The sequence below is a fragment of the Podarcis bocagei genome, assembly GCF_964188305.1.
Source record: "Podarcis bocagei genome assembly, chromosome: 13".
Classification (NCBI taxonomy): Eukaryota; Metazoa; Chordata; class Lepidosauria; order Squamata; family Lacertidae; genus Podarcis; species Podarcis bocagei.
Window position 1 is genome coordinate 53590708 of NC_138138.1, and position 18469 is coordinate 53609176.

Below are 18469 nucleotides of genomic sequence, written 5' to 3' on the forward strand. Positions count from 1 at the left end.
ACCCAGCATTCAACAGGGGCAGCTTTCCTCTTCTCTGAATGCCTTGGGGGGGGGAGCCACACCTGTTGAATTTCGGCCTGTCCGGCAGCTATCCTCCTCCAGATCACAAGAACGCTGTGGAGGAAGACAGGCCCAGAGAGGCAAAGCTTGCTTCGAAACCGAGCTGCCGCTGCAGACGAAGCCAGTTGTACGGTAGCACGACTGACAGGTTATTAAATAAAAATAACAGATCAACTGACAAAGGCTCAGTTGCAAACAATGTGTTGTGGTGTCGGTTGTGCAAGATGGAAGAGGCAGCACTCTCAGATGAAGAGATCTGTGATACCAGCAACTCACACGCTCCTGTGCCAATTGAACTCAATAAAAGGGAGGAGGACGTTTTTGTTTTGCGTGTTTTCCAGTTCCACAGAGCTTTTCTCCGGAAAGATAAGAAGTCTTACGAGTCTAAATGGTACAAGTGAAGCCATCTTGGTGGAATTCCAAAATGTTCCACGGAACTAACCTCGCACTCTCCTTAAGTGACAGCAGAGGCCTAGCTGGGGGACCCAAACCAATACTGTAATTACAGAGGCTAATGTGCCTTTGAGCATATACAGAGTACTTTCCCCGTCTGCACTGGGAAACCACAGCCTGATAATCCCGGAACCTGACTTGTGAGAAATCCTTTGTTTCCGAGCTCAAAGCACTGCAAAAATCCCAAGCCAGCGAGAAGGCCTCCTTTTTATTAGCCCTCGGGCTTCCTCCACAGGGCTAACAAATACAAAAGGAATTCGCCTTATCTCCTCATCACTCACAATAATTAACCAGTGGAACCTCCTACCACAAGATGTTACAAAACACCACTAAACTAGACCTTAAGAACAACTAAACAAGCATCAAGGTGGTAACTCTGGCCGGGGAGAGCGGGGTATAAATAAAAATATATATATATTTATATATATAACTCCACTACCAGCTTCGAACCAAAACAGCCGATGTGGCTTCATTCTCAGAATATACCTCGCCGTTTGTCTTTTGGTTTTAAGATGGAATGTTGCAAAGCAGAAGAGCTCTTAACATTTTGACCCCTGCTTTCTATATTTCTAAAAACTTCTAGTCGTCAGTACGGAAGCAAGAAAGTCGCCCCACCTTCAGAACCTACTTAGGGTTCCTCCAGTCTGGGGTTTTTCATGGTTTTGTGATGCTTCCACAAAGCTACTCTATTATTGCCATCTGGAGGGACAACTCTTGTGCAGCAAAGGGCGACAAAGGGGGGGAAACTGGAACATTTTTGGGATGAAAAAATTATCGATTTTCAGAAGGAAGCTACAGCACAAACACCGGTTGGGAACAAAGCAGTACAGTGGTACCTCAGGTTAAGTACTTAATTTGTTCTGGAGGTCCGTTCTTAACCTGAAACTGTTCTTAACCTGAAGCACCACTTTAGCTAATGGGGCCTCCTGCTGCTGCCGTGCCGCCGGAGCACGATTTCTGTTCTCATCCTGAAGCAAAGTTCTTAACCCGAGGTAATATTTCTGGGTTAGCGGAGGCTGTAACCTGAAGCGTATGTAACCCGAGGTACCACTGTACAGCCACCCCAGAACTTTTGCAGGCACAGACAGTATTGAAAACGGGTGGGCGTATAACTGCCCTGATACCATCATGAACACAAATAATCACAACGCACAATAAAATTGATTCTCAGAGGAGCTCCTGGGCTCTGCGATAATCAGATGGACACCTATGTACAGGTACGTGAAAAGGAAAACAACCTCACCTGGGCAAGACTTAGGGTAGCTTTCTTGTCCGCAATCAGTAAAGAAGGTGCAAAGAGGAATGGAAGGGGCCACTCATTTCTCATAAGAAGTCTGTGCCTTCTTAAGTTATTTTGCTTCCATTAGGGGGCCTAACCCAGTTCAGAAGACCAGAAAGTGTGCACAGGAGGGTAACCAAGATGATTGAGGGTCTGGAAGCCAAGCCTTGCGAGGAACAGTCAAGGTAGACAGAGAGGAGCATCTTCAAATATCTAAAGACCTGGCGGATGGGGCAAGCTTGCTTTCTCCTGCTCCGGATGGCAGGACCTGAACCCGTGGCTTCAAGAAAAGAGGTTCCGACTCAACATCCGGCAGCAAGAGCCGTCCGACAGTGGAACGGACTCCCTCGGGAGATGGACTCTCATCCTTTGGGAGGATTTTAAGCGCAGGTGGGGCGGCCATTTGTCAGGGATGCTTGAGATGAGATTCCTTCATTGCAGGGGGTTGGACTAGATGGCCGCCAGGGTACCAACTCTGTGGAAGAAAAGAGGCTCCAGCAACGTTCAGCTTTCTGGACTGCAGGTCAGCCTGTCCCTAGATGAAAACCTTCTAAAACATGACTTGAGGTCTTTATTTTTTTATATAATTTTAATTAAAGATTTAAACAAAACATATTATCCAAAAACACGTCATCCTTAATTTCCCCCCATTTTCCTCCCTTCCCCCACCCTCCCCCACAGTGGCGTAGCATGGGTTGTCAGCACCCGGGGCAAGGCAAATAATTTGCACCCCCTAACCCGTGGATTTGCGCCCCCTAACCCATGGATTTGTGCCCCCTAACCCTAACCCCCAGATGTTGCGCCCGGTGCGTCCGGCCCCCCTGCACCCCCCACGCTACGCCACTGCTCCCCCACAAAACCACCCACCCCCACCCCGACTTCCCTCAGTTCCAGTCTTGGGTTTCTCTGTGAATGCTGTTCTCTGCATGTTACAAAGTTGTATAAATCCTTAAATTGTTTAACTAATTATTGTCAATAAAAAGTTTGTGAATGTTTATTCAAAACCTGCCAAGGAGTCCAATTCACTTTGTTGCCTCTTCAAATACTTTGTAAAGGGTTCCCATTCATCTGTAAAATCAAAGTTATCCTTGTCCCGTAACTTATGTGTCAGTTCTGCCAGTTCGGCATAGTCCATCAATTTTTCTTGCCGTGATTCTTTAGTTGGAATTTCTTCAGTCTTCCATCCTTGTGCTATTAGGACTCCATGGCTGATGTCGCATACATGAAGATGTTTTTCAGCTTTTTTTGCAGGTCTTTCCCTACAATCCCTAACAAAAATGCTTCAGGTTTTTAAACAAATGTTAAATGGAACATTTTCTTCAATTCCCTGTATATCATTTCCAAAAAAAACCCCTAATTGCCGTATTTTTCACTCTATAAGAAGCACCAGACCATAAGACGCACCTAGTTTTTGGAGGAAGAAAACAATAAAAAAATATATTCTGAATCTCAGAAGCCAGAACAGCAAGAGGGATCGCTGTGCAGCGAAAGCAGTGATCCCTCTTGCTGTTCTGGCTTCTGGGATAGCTGCGCAGCCTGCATTCGCTCCATAAGACGCACACACATTTCCCCTTACTTTTTAGGAGGGAAAAAGTGAGTCTTATAGAGCAAAAAATACAGTATATTACAACCCCACCACATATGATAAAATGTCCCCTGAGGTTTAAATCTATAGGCAAAAGCTGGAGAAGATTTGTGGTGCTCCCCTTCTCGAAGACGGACAGGCTGACGTCAACACCTGCCTGCTCCATTTTCCAGGTGTTCTCCTTGTTCTTCCTTTCGGAGGTGTGGAAAGGCTCAAGCCTTTTGCATCACCTCCGTGGACTTTCCCCTACACACACACACACGCCCTCCTAAATATATAAGCAGCTCATTTGAGCCACTCCTTGGGAGCCAGACTTGCGTATAAGAATGTGCACACCTTACACTTCTAGCATCCGACACGGCAACCTGCGGAAACCGTGCAAGTTAAGCAAATTTGCACCTCTGTTTATCTGGCGCAATCTGATCAGTTTCCTTGCTGGTCAGAGGAGGAGGAAAGAGGGGCGGAAGAATTCCTCCCCTCCACTATCCCGAAAATATCTGGGAACCTTCTTCCAGCTGCTGCCACCCACCCCTTAGTCTACCTCGTGAGGTTGCCGCAGGAAAGGGGTTCATGCAATTTCAGTTCATTTTAGAATCAGGGGGACTAGTGGCACTGGCGTTTGCATCGCTGCAGCATGACTCTAACTTGCTTGAGTTTGTGGCCTGGTTTTTCTAAAAAAAGAACAATGGTGGGGGGGGGGAGAAGAAAAAATAATTGGTCAAGATGCCCAATTCTGCAAATTATCAAAGCCCTGTTTTGGTTTTTTTCCTTAGGAAAAATGGTTGTTTTTCGCAGTGGTTTCAGGGGGTCAGAGTTTCTTATGAAAAGGGGTCTCTCTGTTAGAAGTCCAGTCACAAAGGACGACTTTCCTCACCGCTACCAGTCTTCCCTGACCCCCTAGGGGGCAAAAATTGAGTTTGTTCTAACAGGGCACTCTCAGTTCACGGGTGGCAGTGAGACTCCAACAGGACGGGTGAACAGAGTGTCCCTCTTAAAATATTCCCCCCAGAATCATCTGCCCCGTCCAGGACAATGGATGTGGAAAGTATTCCCTGAAGGCCTACACTTTGGAAAATCAATCCTCAGATTGGGGAAGCCTCAGAATCAATATTCCTGCTGCCTACAAGGCTGGGCAGGTGTGGGCCTCTATCCCTCCAAAAGGACCCAATATATTGCCTGCATACATAAGCAATGCAAGACTCTTACTCTCAAGGTTGTGGGTTCGAATCCCACGTTGGGCAAATGATTCCTGCGTTGCAGGGGGCTGGACTAGATGACCCTAGCGGTCCCTCCCAGCTCTACAATTCTATGATTCTATGCTGCCTTAGGGACGCAGGTGGAGCCTAGGACTTGCCGATCAGAAGGTTGGCGGTTCAAATCCCTGTGACGGGGTGAGCTCCCGTTCTTTGGTCCCAGCTCCTGCCAACCTAGCAGTTCAAAAGCACATCAAAGTTCAAGTAGATCAATAGGTACCACTCCGGCGGGAAGGTAAACGGCATTTCCATGTGCTGCTCTGGTTCGCCAGAAGCGGCTTAGTCATGCTGGCCACATGACCCGGAAGCTGTACGCCGGCTCCCTCAGCCAATAAAGCGAGATGAGCGCCACAACCCCAGAGTCGGCCACGACTGGGCCAAATGGTCAGGGGTCCCTTTAGCTTTACTTTTATGCTGCCTTAAGCGAAATTTCTAGACCTCTTGGAAAATCCGAGGGTAAGAGGAAGCGAAAGGGGACAGCAGTGTGGGGAAGGGAGGTGATGTCGACTCGCCCAGAGCTCTTGAGACAGGGTGGGATAAAATAAACGAGATCTTTAAAAAAAAACTCTTATTTAAAGGGAATTTGGTGCCTGTTTAGGGTTAGGTCGTTCAGAAAATGGGGCCAGGGATTTTTCAGTGGGGTTGTTTAAGGAGACAGTACTGCAAAGGTGTGTTAGCTTTGTGGGGGATGGGTTGGGGGGGAGAACAGAGAGTTGCAAGTCCCCAACACACACACAAAAACACAAAACTCCACACACAGTGTGTCCTGACCTCCACTTTGCAGGGAATCAAGGTGAGCCAAGTTCAAGCAGCAAAAGGGCACCATCTAGAGGCGAAGAAGCGAAAGGACACCAGGAACAAAGATACCACAGGATTAAACAGCAGTATTATAATGATTTAATCATATGTGCTGTAATATGTTTTTGAGGCCTGTTTGTCTACTCCTTCCTTCCTTCCTTCCTTCCTTCCTTCCTTCCTTCCTTCCTTCCTTCCTTCCTTTGTTGTAACCTGTATTTCTATGACCAGTAAAATCTGGTGATATTCAGAATTAAACTCAGCTCAGACCATAGCTGTCAACTTTCCCCCTTTCTTGCGAGGAATCCTATTCGGAATAAGGGAATTTCCCTTTAAAAAAAAGGGAAACGTTGACAGCTACGGCTCAGTCCTGTAAGTGGAATTTTAACCGAGACCCCTGCTCATAAGAAACCCCTGAAACAACCGCAAAAACCAATAGGGTTTTCCTGCAGGAAAAAAACCGGGCTTTGACCATGTGCAGAGTGGAATTGGCTCGTCTCCACACACTCCAAAAAAACCCACCTTTTCTGCTCAGTCCATGAGGTGTTCTTATTGAAGGATTCCGTTATCACCTGCAACGGATGGAACTGCCATCCACTTTTAACTCAGCTGCAGAGTCAAAAACTCTCTCTCTCTCTATATATATACATATCTCAAAGGCAGGACTCCAAGAAATCTAAAATTGCAATGAAATCAAGGGTGGGAGCAGGAGTTCAGGGGTCTCTGGGATTTGCCTAGGTGGGAACCTGGCTTTAAGTGTCATCTAATAATAATAATAATTATTATTATTATTATTATTATTATTATTATTATTATTATTATTATTAATAATAATAATTACTTTTATTTATAGCCCGCCCTCCCCAGCCAAGACCGGGCTCAGGGCGGCTAACACCAGATATAAAACAATTGATTAAGACAAACTTAAAAACAAGATTAAAATACAACATTAAAATGCAGCCTCGTTTCAACAGAAACTCAAATCAGAAACTTGTTGGGGATGAAAACGTCAAATCTTCACCAGGTCCAACTATCCAGACTGGTCCTACGTGGGCCAGAAAAAAGCCAGGGAAGTCCCCAAATAGGAGTTCCGTCACAGAAAAGGAAAAAGGAACAAGGGGAAGGGGAAGGGGATCAAGTGGATTCCAAGCCAAAGACCAGGCGGAACAACTCTGTCTTACAGGCCCTGTGGAAAGAAATCAGATCCTGCAGGGCCCTGGTCTCATGAGGCAGACTGTTCCACCACATTGGGGCCAGTGTTGAAAAGGCCCTGCTTCTGGTTGAGGCTAATCTGACTTCCTTAGGGCCTGGGACCTCTAGGGTGTTGCTATCACCCCCCCCTTCTTTACAAGACTATGTATTTTATTGAAATCATTTCTATATATTTTAAACACCTTACAATTTAACTTAAAGCATCAAATAAAGAATGACAGAGTATCAAAACATTACAGTTGTTGTTTAGTTGTGTCTGCCTCTTCGTGACCCCTCTTCTCATGAGGGGGCCAAAGTCTTGGAGCCTCAGCTTCAGGATCTGTCCTTCCAGTGAGCACTCAGGGCTGATTTCCTTCAGAATGGAGAGGTTGGATCTTCTTGCAGTCCATGGGACTCTCAAGAGTCTCCTCCAGCACCAGAATTCAAAAGCATCCATTCTTCGGCGATCACCCTTCTTTATGGTCCAGCTCTCACTTCCATACATCACTACTGGGAAAACCAGTGCTTTAACTATACGGACCTTTGTTGGCAAGGTGATGTCTCTGCTTTTTAAGATGCTGTCTAGGTTTGTCATTGCTTTTCTCCCAAGAAGCAGGCGTCTTTTAATTTCGTGGCTGCTGTCACCATCTGCAGTGATCATGGAGCCCAAGAAAGTAAAATCTCTCACTGCCTCCATTTCTTTCCCCTTCTTGCTATTTATGGACCTTAAGGTCCTCTGAGGGGCATACCGGGAGAGGCGGTCCCGTAGGTATGTGGGTCCTAGTCCGACCCCCTGCAACGCAGGAATTACGAGCGAGATCCCTTCGCCACACACCTTGCGGAGCTAAGAAACATCAGTCCATGTTTATGCTGCGTGAGTCACGGGCTGCTTTTGAACCAGGTTCCCTCCCCTGGAACACGTGGATAGGACACAGGTGCCTCTGAACATATGCAGAGAGCACCTCCCTTTCCGCCAGACCCGATCCAGCGCTTACTGTATCAGTAGACAGAGCTGTTCCACCAGGCTTTTGGTCAGGGCGCAGGCTGGCTCCCTCCTTTGGCAATCTCCACAGAATTTTAGCTTAATGGTTGCCAACAATTTGATTTTAATTAATTTTTATAATGAAATGTTTTTAGAATCTTGTACTATTTTATTGTTGTTAGCCGCCCTGAGCCCGGCTTTGGCTGGGGAGGGCAGGATATAAATAATAATAATAATAATAATAATAATAATAATAATAATAATAATAATAATAATAATTACTACTACTACTACTAAGATTTGCAAAGCAGCAATTCTCCTGCTGGTAACCTAGCTGAGCAGCTTGGCAAAGGTTTCTATCCCCCCACCCCAATATAATTTTTATCGAATTTCTGGTTTTTAAAAAACAAAGGTTTCTTGAGCGCGAGAAAAGCCTACCAAACACTGGGCCTGAAATCTGCCCTGTTTTCGGAAATCCTCTCCTCTCTCTCTCTTGCCAGCCGAGCTCTGACCATTGGGCTCCACTTCCCCTCCGCCTGGAAAGATAATAACCGGGAAAGATAATAACTTTGTCCTTTACTTGGGCTCCCCTTAGGAAGCCTGGGCATTTGAATGCAAATAGCCAATGAATATGCTCAGCGTCTGGGCAGGCAAGGCTCCCTGCTGGCTGCCCAGAGCCGAAGACTAAAACCTTCGGGTCCCCACTGGGGAGACAAGCCCCCCTCCCAAGAAACAGACACATACACACAGCCGGTCCTCCTCCCTCTGGGCCGAGACAGATTCCTGATGGAGAGCAGAAGAGGCGAAGGCAGGTGGCGGAAAAGAATGTTTAATACATTTGTCTGCATGCTGAGCAGGGTTGGACAAGAACAGAGAGAGAATCGCTTAGAAGGAGACAGGCAGGCATAGGAAGAGACTACAGGATCAGGCCAGTGGTTCAGCATTCTGTTCTCACAGTGGCCAGACAGATTCCCCCAAAGGAAAGCCGCAATCAGGATTCGAACTCAAGACCCATCTCTTTCCCCCCCCCTCTCTCTCTGCAACAGGTATTCCGAAGCATTCTCGCCTCCAACTGCAGAGGCAAACGACTTTATTTTCTCAGCCCCGAATCTTCCAGCATTCGCTCCGTGGAACGCCTTCCTATCAGATGTCAAAGAAATCAACAGCGACCTGACATTTAGAAGACATCTGAAGGCAGGCCTGTTGAGGGAAGTTTTTAAAGACTGATGTTTTAATGTATTTTTAATCTCTTGTTGGAAGCCGCCCAGAGTGGCTGGGGAAACCCAGCCATATGGGTGGGGTTGTAAATATATTATTATTATTATTATTATTATTATTATTATTATTATTATTTGTTGGATGTTCATGGGTTCCAGCGCTATCACTTTCTCTGCGCCATGTACAGTTTTATAAATTTGGAGGTGCTCTCCGAAACAAACAGGGGGAAGGATATTTTGAACTCTTCCCCCTGCCTTCAGGGGTCAAGCCCTCAACATATTTTCAGGTTCTGTTTGCTTGGTTCCCCCCCAAAAAAACAAACAAACCACAGCAGCTATTTATGTGCTTTCAGATGCTTCCAGGAACTCCCAATCGCAATGTGATAAAAATCTTTGCGACAGCCTGACAAGGTAGGCCAGGATTGTGATAATTTCCACCCGTGTTCACATTCTCTTGCAACAAAACACACAGAGCGCAGCTTTCGACAATAATATTTTTGGTCCATCTCCCTGGCTCTTAGAGATGCACACGCCTTTAACACTTCCAATTAGCTTAGATAGTTTAGGCAAGATATATGCAACTGTGCTTCCTTTGCATAAGTCTGTCTCCCGCCAGCGCTGACGCCCCACCCTCTCGAACTCTGCATTGCTCCGGCGCCTGAAGATTTTGTGCCAGTCCTGTAAATTTGCATCCCAAGAAACAACCGCCACCAGGGTGTTGAATTCTGCGCTTATACCAAGTTTCAAATTAGTGTGGGACACACATATGGCCCTCTTTATGATTCTCTGTACTGTTGGGGTCCGCCGCCTGAGCCTTTTGAGCAGACTTCAGAATGAAGAAATAAAGATTTCAGAGCAAATCCAAGCCCATATCTTTCATTCAGACCAACCTGTGTTTAAAACGATGCAAGCTTTCAGATCATACAGAAATCTCCTGTTTTTATCCATAAGCTGTCTTGAGTTTCAGAGGGGGAAGAAGATAGATGATTGATAGATACATGATAGAGAGAGAGAGCTAGCTAGATAGACATATGTTGTTGTTGTTGAGTAGTTTAGTCGTGTCCGACTCTTCGTGACCCCCTGGACCAGAGCACGCCAGGCACTCCTGTCTTCCACTGCCTCCCGCAGTTTGGTCAGACTCATGCTGGTAGCTTTGAGAACACTGTCCCACCATCTCCTCCTCTGTCGTCCCCTTCTCCTTCTGTCCTCCATCTTTCCCAACATCAGGGTCTTTTCCAGGGAGTCTTCTCTTCTCCTGAGGTGGCCAAAGTCTTGGAGCCTCAGCTTCAGGATCTGTCCTTCCAGTGAGCACTCAGGGCTGATTTCCTTCAGAATGGAGAGGTTGGATCTTCTTGCAGTCCATGGGACTCTCAAGAGTCTCCTCCAGCACCAGAATTCAAAAGCATCCATTCTTCAGCAATCAGCCTTCTTTATGGTCCAGCTCTCACTTCCGTACATCACTACTGGGAAAACCAGAGCTTTAACTATACGGACCTTTGTTGGCAAGGTGACGTCTCTGCCTTAGATCTAGATAAACAAACAAACAAATGAATGAATGAGTAAAGGTGAAATACAGTGGTACCTTGGTTCTCAAACGCCTTGGTACTCAAACAACTTGGAACCCAAACACTGCAAACCTGGAAGTAAGTGTTCCGGTTTGCAAACTTTTTGCAGAAGCCGAATGTGCTCCGTTTTGAGTGTTACACTTCCAATTTGAGTGCCACACTTCTCTTTTGGGTGTTACACTGAGGTCTGTCTGTTTTCGCTATCTATTTTGCGTTTTTGTTTTTGCGGCGCTCTATTTTATTTTTGTGACTGTGCGGAACCCCGTTCATCTACTGATTGATTGATTGTGTGACTGCAGTACACTGTTTATTGCTTTCATTCTATGGATCCATGGTCTCATTAGATAGTAAAATCCATGTTAAATTGCTGTTTCGGGGGTTGCTTTTAAAAGTCTGGAACGGATTAATCCCTTTTGCGTTACTTTCTATTGGAAAGCGCACCTTGGTTTTGGAACGCGCTTTGGTTTTGGAACGGACTTCCGGAACGGATGACGTTTGAGAACCAAGGGATGATCTTAGCGCTCCCCACATCACCCCATGCAGAGACTAGCCAAGAATCTCCCATGCTTAAGAACGAGGCTGCAGATTTAAGGCGTTGTGTTGGAAGAGGAAAATCCTGCTGGGATCTGCAAGCAACCATCAAAATAACAGATTAGCTGGCGCTGTGCTCAGCTCACAATGCACAAAACCCAGGCACCTAGTGTGGCATGAGCACAAAACAGGATGACATGGCATGCAGAACGCCCCAAGTCCAATCCCATCTCCGGTTATGAGAATCCATTTATAAGGATCAGTCGAGGCGGCTCAGTCGGCAGAGTACGAGACTCTCGACCTTGGGGCCGCGAGTTCGAGTCCTGAGTCGAGCAAGAGATTCCTGCCTTCCAGGGGGTTGGACTAGATGACCCTCGGGGACCCTTCCGTCTTTGCCATTCTATGATTCTGTGATAAGCAGGGGAAGGCAAAGACCTTTCTTCCTCTGCTGTGACAACTTTCAATAGGAGGAAGGTGGAGGGTACAGGAGGTCCCAAATCACCCCGTTTGTGACTCCATCCTGGGTAGAGAGAAGTTTTTCTCCCTCTCTCCTAACACTAGAACTCCAACGAAGCTGAGTGTTGAGAGATTCGGGAAAGAAAGTCCTTTTTGTCACACAGCGCAGACTATGGAACTCCCTGCCACTTGAGGCAGTGATGGTCACAAACTTAGATGGCTTTAAAAGAGGATTGTTCTTGGCTGTTGTAATGTTGGATTGTAATGGCTGTTCTTAAATGATAAGGACGTTGGGTTATTTGCTTTGCACGTTGTGCTTTTTGTGGGGTGAAACTTACAACTCCAGAGAAAGGATCAAAACGCCCAAGTAGCTTTCGAAGAACCTTATTTCTGTGACGTGAGGGTGTATATTGCATTTTGAACCTGAAACAATGGCTCGCCGATTCGTTTTACAGATGGCAGGGAGACGGAATTATATATTGGACGTCTTGCCCTGTTGTGTTAAAACAGCTACAATCGTTACACGAGGAAAGCACTTTTTGTGTTGTTTTTCCAGCGCCGAGGGAAAGAAACAGCGAACCACCAAAGAACAAAACCGGAAGGAGACATAACTGGAGCGATTTTGGATTCTCCCAGAGCTCAAAGGTGCCTTTCACAGCAAAATAGAAAGTTTCTCTATGCCATATTAACCACAAACACAAAAGTAAGGTAAAGTCAACTGGGCCCGTAAACAGTGTACTCTGTGTAATTGACAGAAATAACAATACAATATAGTGTGGCGATGGAGAAGCAGGGAGACCTTGTCAACAGCTCTGCAATCTTAGATTCAATTTCACTAGGAAATCCATATTTCCAGTCGATTTAGTGGGGAGGGGCCTGGCTACAGGGCGAGTCTCTTTCGCATGTGCTCTTACGTACTATTGCCGATAGCACGGGAACGTAGAATTGTAGAGTTTGAAGGGACCTCGCGGGGTCATCTAGTCTAACCCGCTACAATCCTGTTCCGCCTGGCCTTTGGTTTGGACTCGGTCTGACCCCTATGTTTCCCTCCCCTTATGGTCTTGATTTATCAGCTACTTTAAAATGAGGCTGGATTTTAAATTGCATTTTAACCTGTATTTTAAATTGGTTTCCCCCCCTTTCCCCCCTATTATGTTTTTACTGTGAATTTTATTGGTGTTAGCTGCCCTGAGCCCGGATCTGGCCGGGGAGGGCAGGGTATAAATAAAATTTATTATTATTATTACAATGCAGGAATCACACTCGGACGGCTGGCTACTCAAGCTCTGCTTTAAAACCTCCAACGAAGGAAAGTCCCAACGCCTTCCGACAAGAGTTCATTCCACTGTCAAACACCTCTTACCACCAGATAGTTCTTCCTCGTGTCTGTCGGTTCAGGTCCTACCTTCCAGAGCAGGAGAAAACAAGGTTGCTCCATCTTACATGTGGAAGTATCCTTTAGATACTGAATAACAGGGAGAAATGTAAAGTATTGCACTTGGGCAAAAAAAATGAGAGGCACAAATACAAGATGGGGGACACCTGGCTTGAGAGCAGTACATGTGAAAAGGATCTAGGAGTCTTGGTTGACCACAAACTTGACATGAGCCAACAGTGTGACGCGGCAGCTAAAAAAGCCAATGCAATTCTGGGCTGCATCAATAGGAGTATAGCATCTAGATCAAGGGAAGTAATAGTGCCACTGTATTCTGCTCTGGTCAGACCTCACCTGGAGTACTGTGTCCAGTTCTGGGCACCACAATTCAAGAAGGACACTGACAAACTGGAACGTGTCCAGAGGAGGGCAACCAAAATGGTCAAAGGCCTGGAAACGATGCCTTATGAGGAACGGCTAAGGGAGCTGGGCATGTTTAGCCTGGAGAAGAGGAGGTTAAGGGGTGATATGATAGCCATGTTCAAATATATAAAAGGATGTCACATAGAGGAGGGAGAAAGGTTGTTTTCTGCTGCTCCAGAGAAGCGGACACGGAGCAATGGATGCAAACTACAAGAAAGAAGATTCCACCTAAACATTAGGAAGAACTTCCTGACAGTAAGAGCTGTTCGACAGTGGAATTTGCTGCCAAGGAGTGTGGTGGAGTCTCCTACTTTGGAGGTCTTTAAGCAGAGGCTTGACAACCATATGTCAGGAGTGCTCTGATGGTGTTTCCTGCTTGGCAGGGGGTTGGACTCGATGGCCCTTGTGGTCTCTTCCAACTCTATGATTCTGTGATTCTTTATGGCTACATCTCCTCTTTTGCAGGCTAAACAGACCCAGCTCCTTCAACCGTTCCTCATCAGGCTTGGTTTCCAGACCCTTGGCTTCCAGCTGCCCTCCTCTGCTCAATACCCTCCTTAAATTGTGGCGCCCAGAACTGGACACATGACTCCAGGTGTGGTCCGACCAAGGCAGAATAGATGGGGACTATATAAATCAGGCATAGGCAAACTCGGCCCTCCAGATGTTTTGGGACTACAACTCCCATCATCCCTAGCTAGCAGGACCAGTGGTCGGGGGTGATGGGAGTTGTAGTTCCAAAACATCTGGAGGGCTGAGTTTGCCTGTGCCTGCTATGAATACAAATGTTACCTGCCTTTCCTACCAAAGAAGCTGTTCACGGGCAATCGAAGTCCCGGCAGGGGACGTCAGGACTGGGGGCAAGATGGCGGGTTGGGAGCAGGAACGGGGGTCCAGAAGCCAGGAATCGGGAAGCCAAGGGTCCGAGGGTCAGGAAGCAAGGAGTCAAGAAGCCGAGGTTCAAGGAACAGGAAGCAAGAAGCCCAAGGCAGGAAGCGTGTTGCTGTGGCAAAGAGCTGAAGGGAAATGCTGACCTTTTATCCCTTCCTGGCTCTTGCCACCAGGTGCTGTGAGTTACCAATAAGCCTCACCTGTGTGGCCGCGCCTTGCCTCTTCAGAACAAACTTAGGGAGCCCGCAGTCCTGCAGAGTCCTACTGGTCACAGGGCCTGGCTCCTGCACGCACACCTGACAGAAGCCCTGGGTGGCAAGATAGTGTCGTCTGGGCAGCCCAGCAAAAACAACGCAGGAGGCAGCAGTTATGAGTTACTGGTCTCTGCAGCCACAGCAGGCGCTGCGATTCTCCAGCGGTTTGATTTCACACCTGAAAGTGCACTCCCTTGTCTCTCGAGACAGAGAGAGGCCAACTACAGTGGTGCCTCGCAAGACGAAATTAATTCGTTCCGCGAGTTTTGCCGTCTAGCGAATTTTTCGTCTTGCGAAGCACGGTTTAAACGGCTTAACAAAGTCGCAAGACGTTTTTGTCTTGCGAAGCAAGCCCATAGGGAAATTCGTCTTGCGAGGCAAATCGCGGACGAAAAAACCTTTCGTCTAGCGAGTTTTTTGTCTTGCGAGGCATTCGTCTTGCGAGGTACCACTGTATAGTGTAAACCGCCCTATGATCCTCAGATGAAGGGCGCTATAGAAATGTAATTAATAAATCCATCATCATCATCATCATTCGGGCTCTCCACAAGCATCTAGTGTTGATCTCTGTAAGAACAAGATGCTGGACTCATTGGGCAATGAGCCTGTTTCCATCTTGAATCAAAGAGTTGGATCGTCAACTGGTCTGTAATAAACAAAAATCTGGCCTTATTCCCTTATGGGGGACACAAGAGCCCTTATAGAGTCCTTTGCAGGTTCTCCATCGGTCGGAGAAAATAACAGAGGCCAACCAGAGAATATTGAGAAGCAAAGCAGCTTGTAAGCCTGATCTTTATTGATCTGTTGCAACAGGGTGATCCCCTCACACACAGGAAAGGAGGAGGACCCCGAACCAAGGTGTGCCCGCCCTTATGTAGACATTTTAAATTGCCTGCCCTGGAGTCCAAGACCACCCCCAGAAACATCATACCTACATCACAGCAAGGGCGGTCTACAACAGAAATCTGAGCACGTTGTTTACCTCCTGTCTGGCAGGTTACATGTTAATGGTCACTTGATTGGATACCCTGGGGAGCCTGGCCAGTCTTTGGTAATGACAAATAATTAGTTCCTGAGCCAGGTCACAGGCTCACCCTATTCATACACAGACATACCCTTAGGACAGGATTTGTGAAGGAAAAGACAATGGGGAGACTTTTCCATTTTCCTTCGACCTTGCAGAGAAATATTTGAGGTCAATTTGGGAGGGACAAAATGGTTTCAGGACTTTTTCTGCGGTGTTTCAGACATGTGGTTTATATATGCAGATTATATATATATATATACCTTAAAAATTTATTTCAAGTCCAACCCCCTGCAAAGCAGGAATCTTTTGGCCCACGTGAGACTCGAACCCACAACCCTGAGATCAAAAGCCTCATCCTCTACCGCCTGAGCTATCCCAGGCCATTCTTCTGCTCTTACTTGCCAGTGCCCCCTCCTAAAGGAGTGAAACTGCAAGAATGGTCTCCTTCAGCAGCGAGATTCTCCCCCTCTTTCTCGCCAGCGTCAGGAGAGGAGCAGGGAAGTTCATTCCCAGCCCCTCTCAAGGGCATGAGAAGCATGTTCACAGAGGGATAAGTGTCAGAAAAATAAATTGCAATCTCGATAGGAAGAAGGAGTCTTTGTAACGTCTTAGCTAGCCCTCGGCGTCCGAAATAGGATGTTCTGTACCGTGCTTGAGCCTGTCTGAAAAATCCCCGTAGGAAGGAAATCCATAACCTGAGACACCTCCAACCGTTTACTCTGGTTTTAGGTAATCCAGAGTAACTATCGCCCTCTGATCCCATACCTGTGAGAAATGAGGACTGGAAATCTAATTCTACCCGTAAATGTGCTATTGATACATTGGGGTGGGGGAGGGGGAGAACACTCCCGTTAGCAAATATATATATATATTTGAAAATAGTTGTTAAAAACTGGGGCTAGGGATTTTTGAGGGAGCCCTACTCTCAGTCCCTCCCCCCGCACAGGGACGCTTGTTGGGGATGCGGGACAGGGCCTTCTTGGTGGTGGCTCCCCCAGGCAACTTTGAAACTCCCTGCTTAGAGAAGCCAGACCAGCTCCCTCTCTGCTGCCCTTCCATCAGCTGGTTTTATTCCAACAGGCCTTTGGGAATTAAATGCTTTTTGTTTTTGTTTTTCAGGAAAGGGCTTTTAAAGAGTGCTTTGACATTTTGGCTATCTGTATTTTAATATTCCTTTTAAAAAATTTACTTCTTTTTTAAAATATATTTTTATTAGTTTTTACATGAAATTTCCAAAAAACATACAACATATTTTCTCATCTTATTCAATGCTTTGGACTTCCATCAAACCACATCTGAAGGTTTTTCAATCTTTATCACTTCATCTGCACTTCAATAGTTTCACTATTACTTGTAATAGTCCTTCACTAATAATTTTCTTCATACTTTTCTCTGCAATATTTCACATAGTCCTCCTTACAAAACTTCTTGCAATCCTACTAGCTGTTGATTACAATTGTTTTTCAAATAATTCACATATTTACTCCAGTCCTCTGAGAATCTCTGATCCCGCAGGTTTCAAATCCTTCCTGTCATCTTGATCTAATTTTGTATAGTCCATTAATTTTTAGTTTTATTTATAGTTCAATTGCCTTTCGAACCGTTGTCTTCTATGTTTTTTAGCTTTTTGCGTTTTATCAGGGCTGTTTGAATTTGCGCAAACCGCCTCGACTCCTGGCCAGGTTGTACAGATCACCTGTGTATCCAGGTGATCTCACAGAAAGCCGGACACGGAAGCAAAGATTCTCCCCGACTCCTTTTCCAAATAATTCCCTTCCCTGTCCCTGGCACAGAGGTGTCAAGAAAGACGTGATTTTGAGGAGGGAGGAGGAACAAGCCGAGACAGTGGAGAGAGAAGCAGACAGAACAGACTAGGGAGAAAGTGGCAGAATCAGCCCCAGTCTGTGGCCTTTGCCAAAGCTGGTGGCACACAGGCCTGCGTCCTTGTGCAGATCATAGAACTGTATGGAGTTGGAAAGGGAGGCGAGGGTCATCTAGTCCAACCCCACTGCAATGGGTGCCGGATTTACGCATAAGCTAAACAAGCTACAGCTTAGGGCCCCACTCTCTTGGGGCCCCCCCAAAAATGTAAAGGAAAAAACAACTGAATGTAGATTTCCAAAATATAAGATAAAAAACAAATAAAATAAAACCTAAATACAGCAACAGTGTTTTGTGTTGTGTAGGCTCCTAGGATGTAAGTGATGGGCCCCGCCTGCTAGCTAGCTGCTCTCAAAAATATCCCTGGTTTGCTCCTTTCTATACATAGGGTGCCTACATAAAATATGTATTTTTTTGATAAAGTACGTACAGTGGTACCTGTACCAAGCAACACAGCTGGAGCCTCCTTCCTCCCTGGCCGGCAGGGAGGGAGGGAGAGGAGCTGCTTTCTTTGAAACCCGGGAAATTTAAGGGACATCATCAATAAGGGACAGCAGTGGGACACGGCACTGGGATAAGGGACTGTCCCGCCAAATAAGGGACGGTTGACAGCTATGCCAAGAGACTGCAATCTACTCACAAAGTTAAAAACTGGCAAGAATACTTTAAGAATATTTTAAAAATCACGATATGAAAGGAAACTTCTTGGCAGAATTAGACTGAACCTTGCATTGTATAAATATAAGTTTGTAGGGAAGTTAACAGAAACTATGTAAGAAATATGTAACTGTGTGGTATAAAATAATCAACAGACAAAGTACAGCGAGACTAATTGGAAGTCCTTTTTAATTTCCTGTTTTACAATCATTCACATCATTGGGAGTACAAAGGATGTTAGTTATAAGCATTGTGTTGTTTCATATATTGCTACTGTCTGTTTGTCAATTTATAGTTGTTTATTTGATTGTATGTTTGTCTGTTGCTTGGTTTCCTGGCATAAATGTATGTATTTTAAAACAATAAAGATATACACATTCAAGAGAGTTAAAAACTGAAGTGATCTACCTCTTTATTTGGGGTTCAGGTCAAAGTTGTTGACCTTTATTTTTAGGAAGGAAAACCCTGTTTTTGGGGGGGTTCAGGTAAAGGTTGCTGGGCTTCTTTTAGGGGAGCCAAAGTTGTTTAGCTTCTTTGGGGAGAGCCAGTGATCTACCGCAGACGTCCAGTGCATAGCTGTCAACCGTCCCTTAT